Genomic DNA, 17,664 nt, shown 5'->3' with positions numbered 1-17,664 from the left:
CTGCAGCTTAGACCTGGGGCTGCGGTCACGTGCCCGCTTGGGGAGGACCCTGCTCCGCCAGGTCAGGGAGCGGCTGTGACTCACGCTGTCCTGGAGGGTCTGACGGTGCCGCTGCGAGTGTCTGGTCTCCGGGACCGTCGCGGGGACGGCGGTCAGCGTCCTGCAGGTGTGACGTCCAGAAGCCACCGGCTGCCCTGCGGGCACTCACACGGGGGTCAGCGTGCTCGCTGTGTGATGCAGGTCTGGTTGTTGTCCGTTTGCACGTTCAACATCTCATTTCTCTAAAGGGAAAGTTTAAAGTAGAAAATACACGAGGTTTAAAAGCACAGGCGTTTCTCGCCTTGCACGTCTGTTGGGCTCATCGCTACCTGGGATTTTTTCCAGAGACAATTGTGTGTATGACGCCCGCAACTGTGGACGTTTCTGTGTGTCTCCACGTGAGCTGGAACTGGGGGCCCAGCCGGCCTCCTTGCTGGGACCAAGGGGCTCCTGGGATGTGGGATTTTCTTGCTAAAACAGGAAAAGCAGGGCAAGCCGGGGCGGGCTGGTCACCCCGCTGGGCGGGAGTCAGCACAGACCCAGCGCGTGGACAGGCTGGTCGGCTTGGCCGCAGGGTTTGAACCTGGGGCTCAGCATTGACATGTGTTCACATAGCCCCCACCCGGCCCCTGACTGTGTCAACCGTGTCCTACACGCACGGCTTCATTTGAACCTCAAACAAATCCTGATGAGGTAAGCGCAGACCCCTCGTATAGACGAGGAAGCCCAAGGCCCAAGAAACATCAGAGGACGTCCAGTGAGCGCAGAGCCAGGTGTGGTCCAGGGCTGCCCGACACCAAGTCCAGGGCCCGTGTTAGATGCTCCCTGGGCGGGCGCAGGGATGCACAGGCAGAAAGTAGGCCGCCTTGGGTAGAAATCAGGAAAGACGCTCGCGCCTGCCTGCCTCCCAGGGCGCAGATCACAGAGGCGGGGTGTCTCAGAGGGGACAGAGCGGCCCCTGGGGCAGAAGGAGAATCATGACCAGGCAGGGTCAGGTTTCCAGCATCTTATCTCCAGCAAGCGTGTCCAGGTACCCGGATGAGCTCAGGTTTCCAGAAATTACTTAGGAGGCAGTGGTCTCCCCACGCCTGAACAAGGTTTTTAGAAACCAAATCCGTCTCCCCATGTCCTTGGGTCCCTGTGTCCAGTCCTGCTCTCACCGACTACTTAGGGCCGTGCGGAGCAGAAGAGTGTAACATGCGTCCTTGTGTGCTTTTCCCAAGATGAAATTCTAGTCCAGGAGATGATGGAGCCAAACAGATCATCATTTTTTGAAGCACAAAAACCACTACCAACATTACCAACAATAACAACTTCAACAACATTAACAACAACTCCGACAAAGAAAAAAAGCAAGTATACATTTTTCGAGCCTTAATTGCCTGTATTCCTGGAGGTCTGTGGTGTGTATGCACAGTCCCATCTTGGCAGCATCTTTGAGATCAGCTACTCCTGGGGCAAAAGCAGATGGAGATGTGAAGGACACAGTAGTCCCATATTTTCTGTAATCTTCCCGAGGCAGGAAGGTCAAACCGACGGGCAGAGATAAGCTCCAGTATCTGGGTGGTCTCCAGGGGCACTGCAGGAGAGGCCTGGTGCTTGGGGTGCATGTGGGGTTTAGCCGCTGCAGGACCCCAGGATGCATGCAGGCCGGAGCTTCCGACTACCCCGCGAGTGTGACGCTCCCCTAAGCCTCCTGAGAGCAGGGGCGGGGACTTGACCCCAGCCGACAGGAGACAAAACTAGGGACTGAATGGACTGGCCCCCGGCCACAGAGCTGGTAGCGAACAAAACAGCGTGCTTTTTCCAAGTGCAGCTTTGTTGTTGTTCAGTCGCTCAGTCGTGTCCGACTCTTTGCGACCCCATAGAATGCAGCACTGAAGCCAGGCTTCCCTGTCCTTCCCCATCTCCCAGAGTTTGCAGCTTAGCATAGTCCAAACACACAGAAAAGGGAAATAGCACCCTGAGGTCCAAACAGAACACATGGTTAACCCGCAAAGACGGTGAGAGCCGTGTGTCTGAAATCTACAACAGAGCACGGAATGCGTTCGGCAGCAGGAAGGTCAGCGTTTTCTTGAAATTCTGCATCCAGACGTCAATGCCACTTCCTGGGATTACCTCTCAGAACATCCGCCAAACGGCTGGGTTCACAGAGGTCAGAGAATGCCCGCCTGTGCATGTTGGCTCACTGGAGCACGTTGTCAGGAGAAGCTGGAAAGGGTGTTAGCGTCCCCGCCTCAGGTTCCGAAGCGCAGAGTGGGTCAGAGCATCCCTGCATTCATGCCTTCCCTCATTTTTTTTTCCATGCCCCTCATCAAAGAAGCCCGTATTAAAATGAATTATCAGGCCAGCACTAATAAGAAGGTGCAACATGAAAGTCAGCTCTCTGCCAAGAAGGACGACAAACTCTTCTTTAACGGTAAAAGCACCCCGGCAGGCCCCGCCCAAGCTCAGCCACGGTGGGAGGACTGGAGGCTGCAGACAGAGATGTCTCCTTCCTGGGACGAACAGCCTGGTCAGAGAGTGAGGCCACTGCCCCGGGTCGGGTCAGGCAGGTCCCTGCCTCGTGGGGACTGGGGTGCCCCAGCCCCGCCTCCTGCCTGTGGGTCTGAGGAGCGCACAGTCCTGCTGTCCTGCAGGCAGGTGGCCGCCCCAGCAGGGGAGGGCCCCACCCCCTGTCCCCTGCTCGCGCAATTCCACTGCGGTCACTGCTCCTTCCCCGGGGCAGGTGGGGCGGAGAGAGCCCAGTGTCCCTGGGGGGAGTCCCCAGGAAATGGGATGAAGAGCAGTGAGCTGGGGCTCCGAGGCTGCAGAGTCAGCGTCCTTCGGGGTCACAGAGGAGGCCAAGCACAAAAAAGGAGGCACCACACAGCTCCTGAGGCTCCCTGTGCACCCGATCTGAGCCCTGGAAGCGAGACCAGGCTCCGTGGGACGGGAGCTGAGTCAAATACTCACTCCCGGGCCCCATTGAGCTTCCCTGCCGCAGGGCCAGGAACTCAGGTTTCAGTCTGTCCCCAGTCTCCAGTCTCTCCTGGGATCCAGCCTCTGGGTTTGGAAGCTGGAGCAGTAACCGGAGTCCGGTCCCTTCTAAGACCTCTGGGCGCAGCCCACTCCTTGACTGTGCAAATCTCCTGGTGGTTATGAGATAAATAAAGCTGGACGTCTTCTTGCGGGCCCAAGGTAGGAGAGGTTATGGGGCGAGTCTGTGCTGAAAGGTCTGAGCACGAGCTGGACTGGCCTTGGGGCACAGGCTCCCTGCGTCCCGCCCATCGCAGTCACTGAAGAGGAGAGAATGGGCTGACTGTCCCTAGACGTCCCTGGAGGGGCTGCCGGGGGTCAGAGGTGAGGCAGAAAGGAACGGGTAGGGCGCGCCCGCTGTCCGAGCAGGCACTGGCTCACCGGGGTCCTCAGAGGGACCGTGAGATCCCCCAGCCAGCTGCGTGGAAAACGGACGCAAGGGGGCCACACGCCCCGCCGTGTTTGTCCCGGGCCACCCCTCCGTCTTGAGACTGACCTGAGGCCTGGCGGGGCATCCACGGGCGGCTCCCTGAGCGGCTGGCACCGCGGTAGATTCCCGGGGGCCCTGGGGCTTCAGGGCCCACGGATCCGTTAATGGAAGTGTGTTGCTCCTGACAGCCGCGTGTGAGTGAGAGAAAGCAGAGGTGAGTCACGAGTTTGGGGCAGGGTGGGTGGGTGAGGGCAGGCCTGGAAGGGGACCCAGGGACGAACAGATGCTCACCTGCCGTCTGGGGGCCGGGAGAGATGGGGAGTGTGGTGTGGTGGGCCGGGAAAGGCCCCCAGGCAAAGAAGCTGCTCGCCTCTGTCCTGAGATGACCACCCCGCCCCGTGAAACCAGAGCCCAGGATGCCACTGGGGGTGGCCATGAGACCAAGGCTCAGGGCGCAGAGACCCCACCTCTGGGGCAGCTGCCTTTGCGGTATGTCCCGGGAGCAGGGACCGGCGGTGGCCCACGGGTGCGTCTGGGCCCCCAGTTTCTTGACCAGTGGCCACTGTCCGTGAGAGTCAAGGCTGAGGGTGACCTGGAGCAAAGGTGGCGACCCATACAGGAGGCAGGCGAGTGTGGCACGTGGAAGGAGCCCAGACCCCAGCTCCCCCGCTCTCGTCAGCCGAATTCCAGCGGGCGCCGCCGCCAGCAGAGCCGCCAGACACGGCGAGGGTGCTTCTGACGCTGGCCTCGTCCGCCCCCTCACGTTAGCAGGCTGGGTGCCTGGACCGCAGCTGTGCTCGGAGAAGTCCACGGGGAACTGGCGTCAGGGCAGGACGTGAGACGCTGCAGGGAGGGCACAGACGGTTTGCGCGAGGAAACCAAAGCCTTAGTGTGGTCACCTAGGAGCATGAAGGGACAGCTCCGAGAAGGGCAGGGCGGCCTCGGGCAGTGGCACTTGGGTGCAGACAGGGTCTCCCAGGCTCGGGAGGAGCCTCCTGGCTGGAGCAGGAACAGAAGGAAGTTGTGAGTGGGGCAGAGGACTGGCGCCTTCAGCAGCGACCACGACAGTGCCTCTGAACAGAGACATGTCCTCGCCACGTGCTCTTGGCCACGGGCAGGCCGTGTCCAGCTATTTATAAACGGAAGTGGGTTGCCGCAGTAACCCTGAGTGTGCGTGCACACGCAGCGGCGTGTCTGGGAAACAATACCTCGGGCCAAACGAGGACGGTGCAAGCGTTTAGTCCAGTCTCCTTTGTGAGACTTATGCAAAACAAACTTGCAGCAGCAACACAGACAGCTTCCCGTCCGCCTTCCATGGCACTGCCCACTGTGGACGGCTCACGCAACCCGAACACGACCGCAAAAACCAGGGCGGCGCTGCTGAGGCATCGCGGTCAGGTGACCTACAGACCCACGTCCAAGTTGGCCGGTCATCTTACCAATTTTTTTTTTTTTCCTGGCTCCAGGATCCATCCAGGATTCCACATTGTATGTATCTCTCAGGTCACTTTTAGTCTCTTCCAACCTAGGAAGTTTCCTGATCTGTCCTTCACAGCCTTGAAGACAGCACAGGCTAGTTCTTTCATAGAATCTCTTTCCATTTGAGTTTGTCTCACATTTTCCCATGACTAAATTCAGGTTATGCGTTTGGGGCAAAACTGTGAAAGACGTGATGCAAATATATCTCTTTGTCAGGGAAGTTTACTTCACTGCTGGTTTAAGGTGATGGATATCTGATTTCTCCGTAATCAGGTTAAAAGTTTTTGCATGTGTAATTACTACCTTGTGGGGAGATACTTTCAGATTCTGAAAATATCTTTCTTTCTTTCTCATCCTATTTTCACCTCCTGATCTAGCACCCTTGCAAAAATAACCGCTGTTTTTGTTGTCTACTCTCAACTCTTTGAGGCCCCGTGGACTGCAGCACACCAGGCTTCCCTGTCCTTCACCATCTCCCAGAGACATCCATCCTCTGTCGTCCCCTCCTCCTCCTGCCCTCAATCTTTCCCAGCATCAGGGTCTTTTCCAATGAATTGGCACTTCGCATCAGGTGGCCAAAGTACTGGAGTTTCAGCTTCAGCATCAGTCCTTCCAATGAATATTCAGGACTGATTTCTTTTAGGACTGACTGGTTGGATCTCCTTGCAGTGCAAGGGACTCTCAAGAGTCTTCTCCAACACCACAGTTCAAAAGCATCGGTTCTTCGGCGCTCAGCCTTTTTACGGTCCAACTCTCACATCCATACACGACTATTGGAAAAACCATAGCTTTGACAGTTTGGACCCATGTCGGCAAAGTGGTGTCTCTGCTTTTTAATACACTGGCTAGGTGTGTCGTAACTTTCCTTCCAAGGAGCAAGCGTCTTTTAATTCCATGGCTGCAGTCACCATCTGCGATGATTTTGGAGCCCAAGAAAATAGTGTCTGTCGTTGTTCCCATTGTCTCCCCATCTATTTGCCAAAAGGTCAGTTCCTGTTTCCGACGTTCCTTCCGCACGGATTGGCTAGGATTCTACTGTAAGGAAGGACGCTCTTTCTCCTCCCTTTATTCACTGTTTATCCCATTGCGTGTTTACATCTCCATGAACTTACTAACCGCTGATGCCGATAGCGGGCAATAAGCCATGAATGTTTACTTCCTCAGGCTCTCAGACTTGGTTCCCAAGAGCTCGGGCATGCTGTCCTCCCTTGGGAGCACCTTCTAGCTTTCTGGGGACACAAGAAGCCTCAGGCTGCTCCCTCACTTGCCCTGGCCCCACCCCAGGACCTCACACGTCTCCAAGGAGCCCTGATTCCTCGTCCCGGAGGATGGTGTTTGGACGTGTTCCCCGCTCCTGACCCGTCATCGTTTCCAGGCCCTCCCCGCAGACAGGGCTGGGAAGATTTGGGTGTGCAGATCCGTCTGTTCTACACTTCCCTGTTCAGATGTCAGACTCCATGAGTTCAGACTAACCCCACCTGAACTTCGGGCTCACCTGAGCCTCCTCCCCCCCCCCTTTTTTTTTTTTTGCCCTTATAATTTTTTTTTAATTTTTTTAACACCAAAAACATTTTATATTGGAGTATAGCCAATGAATAAGGTTGTGGTAGTTTGAGGTGGACAGCAAAGGGACTCAGCCATGCATAGACATGTATCTATTCTGCCCCAAACTCCCATTCAAACTGCCACATAACATTGAGCAGAGTTCCCTGTGCTATACAAGAGGTGTTTGCTGGTTATCCATTTTAAATAGAGCAGTGTGTACATGACTTTCCCAAAGCCCCTAACTACCCCTTCCCTCCAGTCCTCCTCTCCTCTTCACTGAGAGAAACCCGACTCCCAGACGCCACTAGGGCGGATCCCCTGACCCAGTTCTGGAATCCCAAGAAACAGGTGAGACTTCCTAATGGATACCCACCCCTGCGGAAAACAGAGCTGCTGCCAGACCAGAGTCATGTCCAGCCTCTCGTTCTCAGCCTTGCCGTGTACAGTGGCGTCCTACTCGCCAAAGTTCCTTATTAGTTCTTTCCTTCCCACACCCTTCTATGCATGCCTGCTCTGTGTGTACCAAGTCACTTCAGTCTTGTCTGACTCTTTGCGACCCCATGGACTGTAGCCCACCGGGCTCCTCTGTCCCTGGGATTCTCCAGGCAAGAATACTGGAGTGGGTTGCCACACCCTTCTCCAGGGGATCCTCCCAACCCAGGAATCTAACCCACGTCTCTTGTATCTCCTGCATTAGCAGGCACGTTCTTTACCACCTGGGATGCCCTCTCTTCCATGGGGCTCTCTTACTCATCTGTAATTCCATTTGGGGCTTAGATTCCATTCTGGGTCCCTCCCCATCATGGCTGATTTTACAGATTTATTTTGGAGCGTGTGAAACGTGTTGTTTAGTTGCTAAGTTGTGTCTGACTCTTTTGTGACCCTATGGACTGTAGCCCACCAGGCTCTGTCCATGGGATTTCCCAGGAAAGAATCCTGAAGTGGTTGCCATTTCCTTCTCCAGATCTTCCTGACCCAGGGATGGAACCTGCATCTCCTGCATTGGCAGGCAGGTTCTTTTCCACTGAGCCACCTAGGAAGCCTTTGTGTGAAACATGACCCTGGCTCTAATAGAAAACATCAAGCACCAGGAGTCTAACCCTCAATCCTCAAACACATTCCCACCCGCTTCTTTCCACCTGCTCCTTCTTGCCTCCTGCTGCAACCAGCCTCACCACTTTCTGGCTTGTCCTTTCTGCATTTTCTTCGACACAAAGGAACAAGTGCACGCAAATGCTCCTTTTCTGGGTACAAGATTATTCTGTTTATTGTTTTACATCTTTTTTTTCCAATTGAAATACAGTTGACATACAATATCATGTTAGTTTCAAGTGTGCTACATAGTGGCTTGACATTTGCATATGTTATGAAATGATCGTTAAGATAAGTCTATTAACCATCTGTCCCTAAACAGGTATTACAGTATTATTATGCACATTCCTTATGCTGTTTATTACAGCCCCGAGGCTTAATTATGTTATAACTGGATGTGTGCACTTCTCAATCCCCTTCAACTATTTTGCCAGCTCCCCTCTCCTCTGGCAATCCCTCCCTCGCTCTCTGTATCGATGAGTCCGTCTTCATTTTGCTATGTTTGCTTTGTTTTTTTTTAGGTTCGACATGTAAATGAGATCATACAATATTTATCTTTTCTCCGTCTGACTTATTTCACTTAGCATAATACCGTTATAGTGCCTGTCTTCTTATCCAGTGTGTATTAAGCCACTTTATTAGCTATGATCATGTAAGTTTTCTCATCACCTCTTCTTTCTCACATGAAAGCTAGCACCCGGGAGACATTTCACACTTTCCCTTCTTTTAACCCAGCAGCATACGCTGTAACGCACTCTATGTCCATTTGTAGGAAGCGTCCTCACTGTTTATCTTTTTTACAGCTGCATAGTTATCCACCGGTGGACACAATGTAGATGATTCAACCACCCTTCTATGCATGGGCATTCAGCTTCTTTCCAACATTTTGCAAACAATGCTGAGATGGATAACTGATGCACACGTATTTTCATATTGTCAGGAGGCGTCCTTCAGGGTAGATAGCAACTGTGAAATTAAATCACATTGTGCATCAAATCTTGATCACTGTGCTTACTTTTTTCTACAGATGAGGACAAAGAAATACTTTATCAGATTAAAAGCCTAGCGGCTCTGGAAAGAATCATTGAAAATCTCCGGAAATCTTTAGGTAAAGGGAACCAGGGGGTCACCATGGCCATAGATGAGTGTGGAGGATGGGTCCTTGAGCTGGGGCTGTCCCCCTGGTGAGACGGGAGGTACCTCATCCACTGCAGGGACCCGCGTGAGCCATGAGCAGCTCTGGACAAGCAGGTGACTCTATCCTGAGGGGACCCTGTGAGCCCCACTCACAAGTCCACAGTCCAGGAGTCACGGGGCCACCAGCAGGCTCCCCGCACTTCTTGGCTGAACTGAGCAAGGCCGAGCGGCTTTTCCAGAAGTGTTGGGGAGGAGGGCTTCACACACCCCCGTGTCCCTGTGTCCAGGCCCAGGGAGGTCCCACCCCCACCCCACCCCCAGGCAGACACGGCCCTCTCCGCAGGCGCCTCCCCCTGGGGGCCGGCCTCCCGCCCCTCCTGGGCTGCAGCGTCCTCACTGCTGAAGTCGCCCACGCCGTCCCCCTCCGCTTCTGCCTCCGGCCCCACGCTTGTCCCTGGAACTCTCCAGAACACCTCCGAGCCTCTCCCAGGCCGGCCTCGCGACCTCCTTTCCTCTCTGAGTCAGACCTGGCCGCCACGCTGAAGGTTCCAAGCAACTCCTGCAGCATCACACACGCCGTGCACCCGCGCGCATTCAACCTCATCTCACGTGGACCGAGCACGTGCCCCGCGCCAGGCGCTGGGCTCAGATCCCGGGATTTATCTGCCCCCTACCCTGCCCCCCACCCCCACACACAGAACGGCTTCCCGGTGGCTCAGCGGTAAGAATCAACCTGCAAAGCAGGAGACGCAGGAGACGTGGGTTCCATCCGAGTCGGAAAGATCCCCTGGAGGAGGGCATGGCCACTCACTCCAGTATTCTTGCCTGGGAAATGTCATGAACAGAGGAGCCGGGTGGGCTACAGTCCATAGGGCCACGAAGAGTCAGACATGCCCGGAGCCACTGAGCTCACGCACGCACGCACGCATGTGCACGCACGCACGCATGTGCACGCACACGCACAGCCCCACCGGGAACTGCTGGGTGGTGACGCGTCCCATCGCTGCTCTTTCAGGCCCCGCTGTCCTCTGGCAGCGAGATTGCCGTCCTGTCCTTGGCTCAGAGCCCATGAGATGGGGTCTAGGCTCAGCACTGGGACCTCCCAGGGGTTCAGGGTGAAGCAGGGCCTTCCGCCTTGGACTTTGGGGGCCAGAGCGGTCCCGAGGCTCCTCCTGGACCTCGGCCGAGGCCTCCTGTTCCCCCAAAGTTGCCGGTTCTCTATCCCCTCCTCGTTCTCTGACAACCTCCCCTAAATCCACCTTCCCTGCTTTCCCTCCAAGCAAACATGCCCCATAGTAGTCCGGGGCTCTGACCCGCATCTCTGACACCCTCTGAGGCCAACACGGTTGATGCCCAGCCCAGCACCAGAAACTCGGAAGGCAGGGCGGCCTCTGTCCCCTCTGCCCCCCACCCAGTTCCTCTGGGGAAACAGCTGGACACTGCCTCTCTCTGAGGGCCAGGGCCAGCTACCAGCCCTCAGGGCTCGGCTGCAGCTAAGAATGCAGGATTTGAAACTCCCTGACCTGGGTAATATTGAATAGGAAGCTGGAATGTTAGGGCCGTGAATCAAGGCAAATTGGAAGTGGTCTAACAGGAGATGACAAGAGTCAACGTCGACATTCTAGGAATCAGTGAACTAAGATGGACTGGAAGTGAAGTGAAGTCGTTCAGTCGTGGCCGACTCTTTGCGACCCCATGGACTGTAGCCTAGCAGGCTCCTCTGTCCATGGGATTCTCCAGGCAAGAGTACTGGAGTGGGTGGCCATTTCCTTCTCCAAAGATGGACTGGAATGGGTGAATTTAACTCAGATGACCATTATATCTACTACTGTGAGCAGGAATCCCTTAGAAGAAATGGAGTAGCCATCATGGTCAACAAAAGAGTATGAAATGCAGTACTTGGATGCAGTCTCAAAAATGACAGAATGATCTCTGTTCGTTTCCAAGGCAAACCATTCAATATCATGGAATCCAAGTCTATGCCCCGACCAGTAACTCTGAAGAAGCTGAAGTTGAACACTTCTATGAAGACCTATAAGACCTTCTAGAACTAACACCCAAAAAAGATGTCCTTTTCATTATAGGGGACTGGAATGCAAAAGTAGGAAGTCAAGAAACACCTGGAGTAACAGGCAAATTTGGCCTTGGAATACAGAATGAAGCAGGGCAAAGGCTAATAGAATTCTGCCAAGAGAAGGCACTGCTCATAGCAAACACCCTCTTCCAACAACACAAGAGAAGACTCTACACATGGACATCACCAGACGGTCAACACCGAAATCAGATTGATTATATTCTTTGCAGCCAAAGATGGAGAAGCTCTATACAGTCGGCAAACACAAGACTGGGAGCTGACTGTGGCTCAGATCATGAACTCCTTCCTTATTGCCAAATTCAGACTGAAATTAAAGAAAGTGGAGAAAACCACTACATCAGCTATGACCTAAGTAAAATCCCTTACAATCATACAGGGGAAGTGAGAAAGAGATTTAAGGGACTAGATCTGACAGACAGAGTGCCTGATGAACTATGGAATGAGGTTCGTGACATTGTACAGGAGGCAGTGATCAAGACCATCCCCAAGAAAAAGAAATGCAAAAAATCAAAATGGCTGTCTGAGGAGGCCTTACAAATAGCTGTGAATAGAAGGGAAGTGAAAAGCAAAGGAGAAAAGGAAAGATATACCCATTTGAATGCAGAGTTCCAAAGAATAGCAAAGAGATAAGAAAGCCTTCCTCAGTGATCAATGCAAAGAAATAGAGGAAAACAATAGAATAGGAAAGGCTAGAGATCTCTTCAAGATAAATAGAGATACCAAGGGAACATTTCATGCAAAGATGGGTTTGATAAAGGACAAAAACGGTAGGGACCTAACAGAAGCAGAAGATATTAAGAGGTGGCAAGAATACACAGAAGAACTGTACAAAAAAGATCTTCATGACCCAGATAATCACGACAGTGTGGTCACTCACCTAGAGCCAGACATCCTGGAATGTGAAGTCAAGGGGGCCTTAGAAAGCATCACTACGAACAAAGCTAGTGGAGGTGATGGAATTCCAGTTGAGCTATTCCAAATCCTGAAAGATGATGCTGTGAAAGTGCTGCACTCAATATGCCAGCAAATTTGGAAAACTCAGCAGTGGCCATAGGACTGGAAAAGATCAGTTTTCATTCCAGTCCCAAAGAAAGACAATGCCAAAGAATGCTCAAACTACCGCACAATTGCACTCATCTCACACGCTAGTAAACCAATGCTTAAAATCTTCCAAGCCAGACTTCAGCAATACATGAACCGTGAACTTCCAGATGTTCAAGCTGGATTTAGACAAGGCAGAGGAACCAGAGATCAAATTGCCAACATCCGCTGGATCATTGAAAAAGCAAGAGAGTTCCAGAAAAACATCTTTTTCTGCTTTATTGACTATGCCAAAGCCTTTGACTGTGTGGATCACAACAAACTGTGGAAAATACTGAAAGAGATGGGAATACCAGACCACCTGACCTGTCTCTTGAGAAACCTGTATGCAGGTCAGGAATCAACAGTTAGAACTGGACATGGAACAAGAGACTGGCTCCAAATAGGAAAGGGAGTACGTCAAGGCTGTATATTGTCACCCTGCTTATTTAACTTATATGCAGAGTACATCATGAGAAACGCTGGGCTGGAGGAAGCACACGCTGGAATCAAGATTGCCGGGAGAAATATCAATAACCTCAGATATGCAGATGACACCACCCTTATGGCAGAAAGTGAAGAGGAACTAACGAGCCTCTTGATGAAAGTGAAAGAGGAGAGTGAAAAAGTTGGCTTAAAGCTCAACATTCAGAAAACGAAGATCATGGCATCCAGTCCCATCACTTCATGGCAAATAGATGGGGATCAGTGGAAACAGTGGCCAACTTTTCTTTTTCTGGGCTCCAGAATCACTGCAGATGGTGATTGCAGCCATGAAATTAAAAGACACTTACTCCTTGGAAGGAAAGTTATGACCAACCTAGACAGCATATTAAAAAGCAGAGACATTACTTTGCCAACAAAGGTCCGTCTAATCAAGACTATGGTTTTTCCAGTGGTCATGTATGGATGTGAGAGTTGGACTATAAAGAAAGCTGAGCGCCAAAGAATTGATGCTTTTGAACTGTGATGAGAAGACTCTTGAGAGTCCCTTGGATTGCAAGGAGATCCAAACAGTTCATCCTAAAGGAGATCAGGCCTGGGTGTTCACTGGAAGGACCAATGCTAAAGCTGAAACTCCAATACTTTGGCCACCTGATGCGAAGAGCTGACTCATTGGAAAAGATGCTGATGCTCAGAAAGATTGAGGGCAGGAGAAGAAGGGGACAACAGAGGATAAGATGGTTGGATGGTATCACTGACTCAATGGACATGGGTTTGGGTGGACTCCAGGAGTTGGTGATGGACAGGGAGGCCTGGCATGCTGCGGTTCATGGGGTCGCAAAGAGTTGAACATGACTGAGCGACTGAACTGAACTGAACTGACCTTGGTCGAATCCCCTTTGGGCTCCCAGTGAGTTGCGTGACCTTGGGCAAGGGCCAGCACACACGAAGGCTCAGCATCTTCATCTCTCCTGGGTGCAGCTCTCGGGACTTGTCCTCCGAGTGGGGTCCTCAGGGCAGCTGTCTCCTTCTGGGGCAGGGGGCCGAGTGGGGTGATGCTGGCTGAGCATTTCGCCCAGGGTCTGACACGTACCCGCACAACTGGACCGGTGGGAGGGCCACAGTGCTGGCGACCCCAGGAAGGCGTTTGTCCTGGGTCAGGGACCACAGGCGAGGGGACCCAGCACTGCCCTGCCCCCGCAGCCCTCTGCCCCATCAATGAACCCGGAGCCCCATCTCTCAGCCCGGGCTCTCCTGGGTGAGTGAGCCAAAGGGGCAGGTCTGAAATGCAGGCTCACAGGAACACCTAGAATGTCTCAAAAAAATCTCCTCTTTCCAAACAGGGAGTTCGCTCATGAAAAGAAGAAAGAAGTATAAACATTTGTTCAGGGGAGGCAAATACCGCGAGCGGAGAGCCTAGACTGAGAACCCAGGACCGCTCGAGGGACTGCCCACTCACCCCCACCACTAGGAAGACAGACAGAGAAGAGTTACTAACCATTCTGTATAAAGAAGAACCGTATTATTCAAGGAGTGCCAAATAAAATGAACCTATTTAAATATTAAGTTAGAGGCAATGTGGTTCTTTTCCCTTAAACAAAAAAAGGAATGAAAATCTAATTGAGCCTGAAAAATAGGAATGTCCAAAGCTGCTACTGCCTACCAGGAGGAGCTTTGGAAAAAAACGTAACCTCAGAGACTGTGCCACCGTCAGGCTTCTCCAGAGGAGCAGAACCTACAAGACGGGAGTAGAAAGTAGAAAGATCGGAAAATAATCAAGAGGCTTTAGATCATGTGATCATGGAGTCTGACAAGTCCCAAGAGCTGCACCCAGGAGAGACGATGGTGTGGTTTCAGTCTGAGTCTGAAGCCCGACAGCCTGGAGACCCAGGAAGAGCCAATGTTTCAGTTCAAGTCCAAAGGCAGGAAAAGGCTGGTATCTCGGTTGGAAGGCCATCTGGCGGGAGGAGTTCCCTCTTACTCTGGGGAGGGTCAGATTTCTGTTGTATTTGGGCCTTCAGCTGCTCAGAGCAAGCCCTCCCACATCAGGGAGGGGGGCAATCTGCTTGACTCAGTCCACTGATCTAAATGTGAACTTCATCCAGAAACAACCTCACAGAAACACCAGAATAATGTTTGACCAAGTATCTGGGCACCCCATGGCCCAGTCAAGCTGGCACATGAAATTAACGTCCACGTCTGTCCATGAATGCCAGAACCTACGAAGTCCTGACAACCAGCCCTTCCATGCCCCGCTCCTGCCCAGCATCATGCAAGGGGCACAGCCAGGGGTGCAGTGTGTGCAGACAGGCAGAGTACACTTCATGGCCTCGTGAAGGATCAGAAAACACACTCTGGGTTTCTGTGATGACGAACCCACGTTCCAGGGAGCCGTGTGGTTTGACCCTCATGGAGGGCGGTGCTGACATCACACCTCCCCGTGGCCAGCTGGTTCACAGGCACGTCCAACCCGAAGGGCGCCTAACTGTTTTGAATCTGGTCCCTGAGTGAAACCAAGATCCCTACTGAGAGGAAAGCTTTCAGGTCTCCAGGAATGACCCAACTCCACGTAATTTTCACTGCACTGGAGCTCTGCTTCCTCAGAATGAAGGCGGCTGTGGCCCAGTGCTCGCGCGTGCTCCAGGAGCCGGCCCACCCTCAAGGCGGTAAGTCTTGGCAGCTCAGTGCTTTAGCTGCAGAGCTCTTGGCCCACCAGTATTTTCTGGGAGACTGAGATTTTTTTCTCAGCAACTGCCAACACGTCTTCAGTGGTTTCTTGTCCAAACTGATTTTGGTTGTGGACAAGATCAGCACACTGAAGTGAGCTGGCTGGAAAGTGAGATTGCCCCACTGCTCCAGAAAGGCAGGTTTGGGAAAAGCTCATGAATCTTGTCTCAAAAACAGCCATAGAGAGAGAACTTCTGCTCCAAGGTGCAGACTTGGCAGCAGATCGATGTTGGTTCTAAAACATCAGTTTCAAAGGCAGCTGGAGACAGGATCATTGATGCTTTCGAACTGTGGTGCTGGAGAAGAGTCTTGAGAGTCCCATGGACAGTGAGGAGCTCAAACCAGTTAATCCTAAGGGAAATCAGCCCTGAATATTCTTTGTAAGAACTGGTGCTGAAGCTGAGGCTCCATACTTTGGTTACCTTATACGAAGAGCCAACTCACTGGAAAAGACCCTGATGCTGGGAAAGACTGAGGGCAGGAGCAGATGGGGGCAACACAGGATGAGTTGTTTGGATGGCCTCACCGACTCAATGGACATGAGTTTGAGCAAACTCCAGGAGATGACAAAGGACAGGGAGGCCTGGCATTCTGCAGCCCATGGGGTCACAGAGCCAGACATGACTTAGCAACTGAACAACAACAGAGATAGGATCAAACTAAAGCATCTTATTTGTAATTTGCTGGCTGTGCACTCTTCTCAGACAGACAAGACCCTTACCCCTCTTTCCCAGATGTCATCAAGATGACTGTAAAATGGAGTACTGGGGGACTGGAGTCAGAGAACGAGGTCTTAATCCAACCCTGAGTTCCCAGACAAGGAAGCTGAGGCAGAGAGAGGTCCCAAGACTCGCTGGTCACCAAGTAAGTCAGAGGCCAAGCAGCAAGCAAAGAGCTCTGATGTCCAGCCTCTCTGGTTTCCACGGCCCTATTCTGCAGCCCCCTGACAACAAATGGACATTTCACAGTCATTATCTCTGCTTTTATTTCCTACTTGACTCCTGTATTAGGGTGCTCAGACTGCCATCACAGCATCGGATGACGGGTGGCTTACACAGCAGCAGCGTGCTGCCTCGCAGCCTGGCGTCTGGAAGTCCAAGATCGGCGCAGTGCTGGGTCCTCCTGAGGCTGCTCTCTGGCCCGCAGACGGCCGTCTTCTCCCTATGTCCTCCCACGGTCTTTCCTCCGTACGTGTCCAAACCTCTTCTTGGGGGAAACCTGTTAGAATGGATTAGAGCCCACCCAAATAATAAGCCCGCCTTTAAGACCCCATCTTCAAATACAGTCACATTCTGAGTTCCTGGGCGTGACGGCTTCAGCACGTGAACTTCGAGGGGACACAACTCTGCCCAGAACTCCTCGTTTGTGGAGTATCCTGCGGTTTTGCACTGTCTACACGCACATAGGACCATCCGGCCCTCATCACAGGGTCTGGGAGGGAGAAGTCACCCGGACTCAGAGACACTGAGTGACCTTCTCATTGTCACAGCATCAAACGGCCCGTGGTGGACCCCATACCGCAGCCGGCCTGCTAATCCAGAGGCCAGGGTCTTCTCACTAAATGTTAGGAAACCGCGCCCATCACTGCTTGCCCATCAGGACGTTATTGGTGTAATCAGTTTGCTTAGCACTGCTGCCCAGGTAGGCAAGATATTACAAAGCCCCTTTCCTGACCTTCTGCAGATTAAACCGAAGTTTGACCTCGACCTTCCCCTGATCCACCTCTGAACCTTTGTTGTCTCTGTCATTTGGTCTCTAAGTCACATTCAGCTTTCTGTGACCCGTGGACTGCAGTATACCAGGCTTCCCTGTCCTTCACTGTCTCCCAAAGTTTGTTCAAACTCATGTCCATCGAGTCAGTGATGCCATCCAAGCATCTCATCCTCTGCCACCCTCTTCTCCTGCACTCAATCTTTCCCAGCATCAGGGTCTTTTCCAATGAGTCTGCTTTTTGCATCAAGTGGCCAAAGTATTGGAGCTTCGGCTTCAGCATCAATCCTGAACCTTATAACATCTCTCAGTACAGCAGTTTTAGGATCCTGCAAGTGCCATGATTTATTTTTTATTTATTTATTTATTTTTTGCCATGATTTAATATTTTGACCACACAAAGCTGTTCCCAATTGAAGTGACAACATCCACAAGCTGAGACAGAACATTGGGTGCCCGGCACAGAGCTGAGCTCCCGTTCCCTGGAGATCTGCTCTCCAACGGCATAAATACACTCAACACTACAGAGTTGTACACTTAGGGTTAAGATGGTAAATTCAATGCTATGGTTTTTCTAACACAATTAAAAAAAAAAGAATACCTTAAAGTGTATAGCCACAGCTACACTGTGAAGAAAATGAAAAGAGAGTCCATAGAATAAGAGGAATTTTTGTGATCATATATCTGATAAGAGACATGTATCTAAAACATAAAAAGATCTATCTGTTGCTCACTCAGTCACTTAGTCGTGTCCGACTCTTTGCAACCCCGTGGACTGCAGCACGCCAGGCCTCCCTGTCCATCACCAGCTCCCAGAGCTTCTTCAGACTCACGTCCATCGAGTCGGTGCTGCCGTCCATCCATCTCA

This window comes from Bubalus kerabau, chromosome 12 (assembly GCF_029407905.1).
Source record: "Bubalus kerabau isolate K-KA32 ecotype Philippines breed swamp buffalo chromosome 12, PCC_UOA_SB_1v2, whole genome shotgun sequence".
Lineage (NCBI taxonomy): Eukaryota > Metazoa > Chordata > Mammalia > Artiodactyla > Bovidae > Bubalus > Bubalus kerabau.
The sequence above is the reverse complement of the archived record's forward strand: the minus strand, read 5'-3'. Positions refer to the sequence as shown.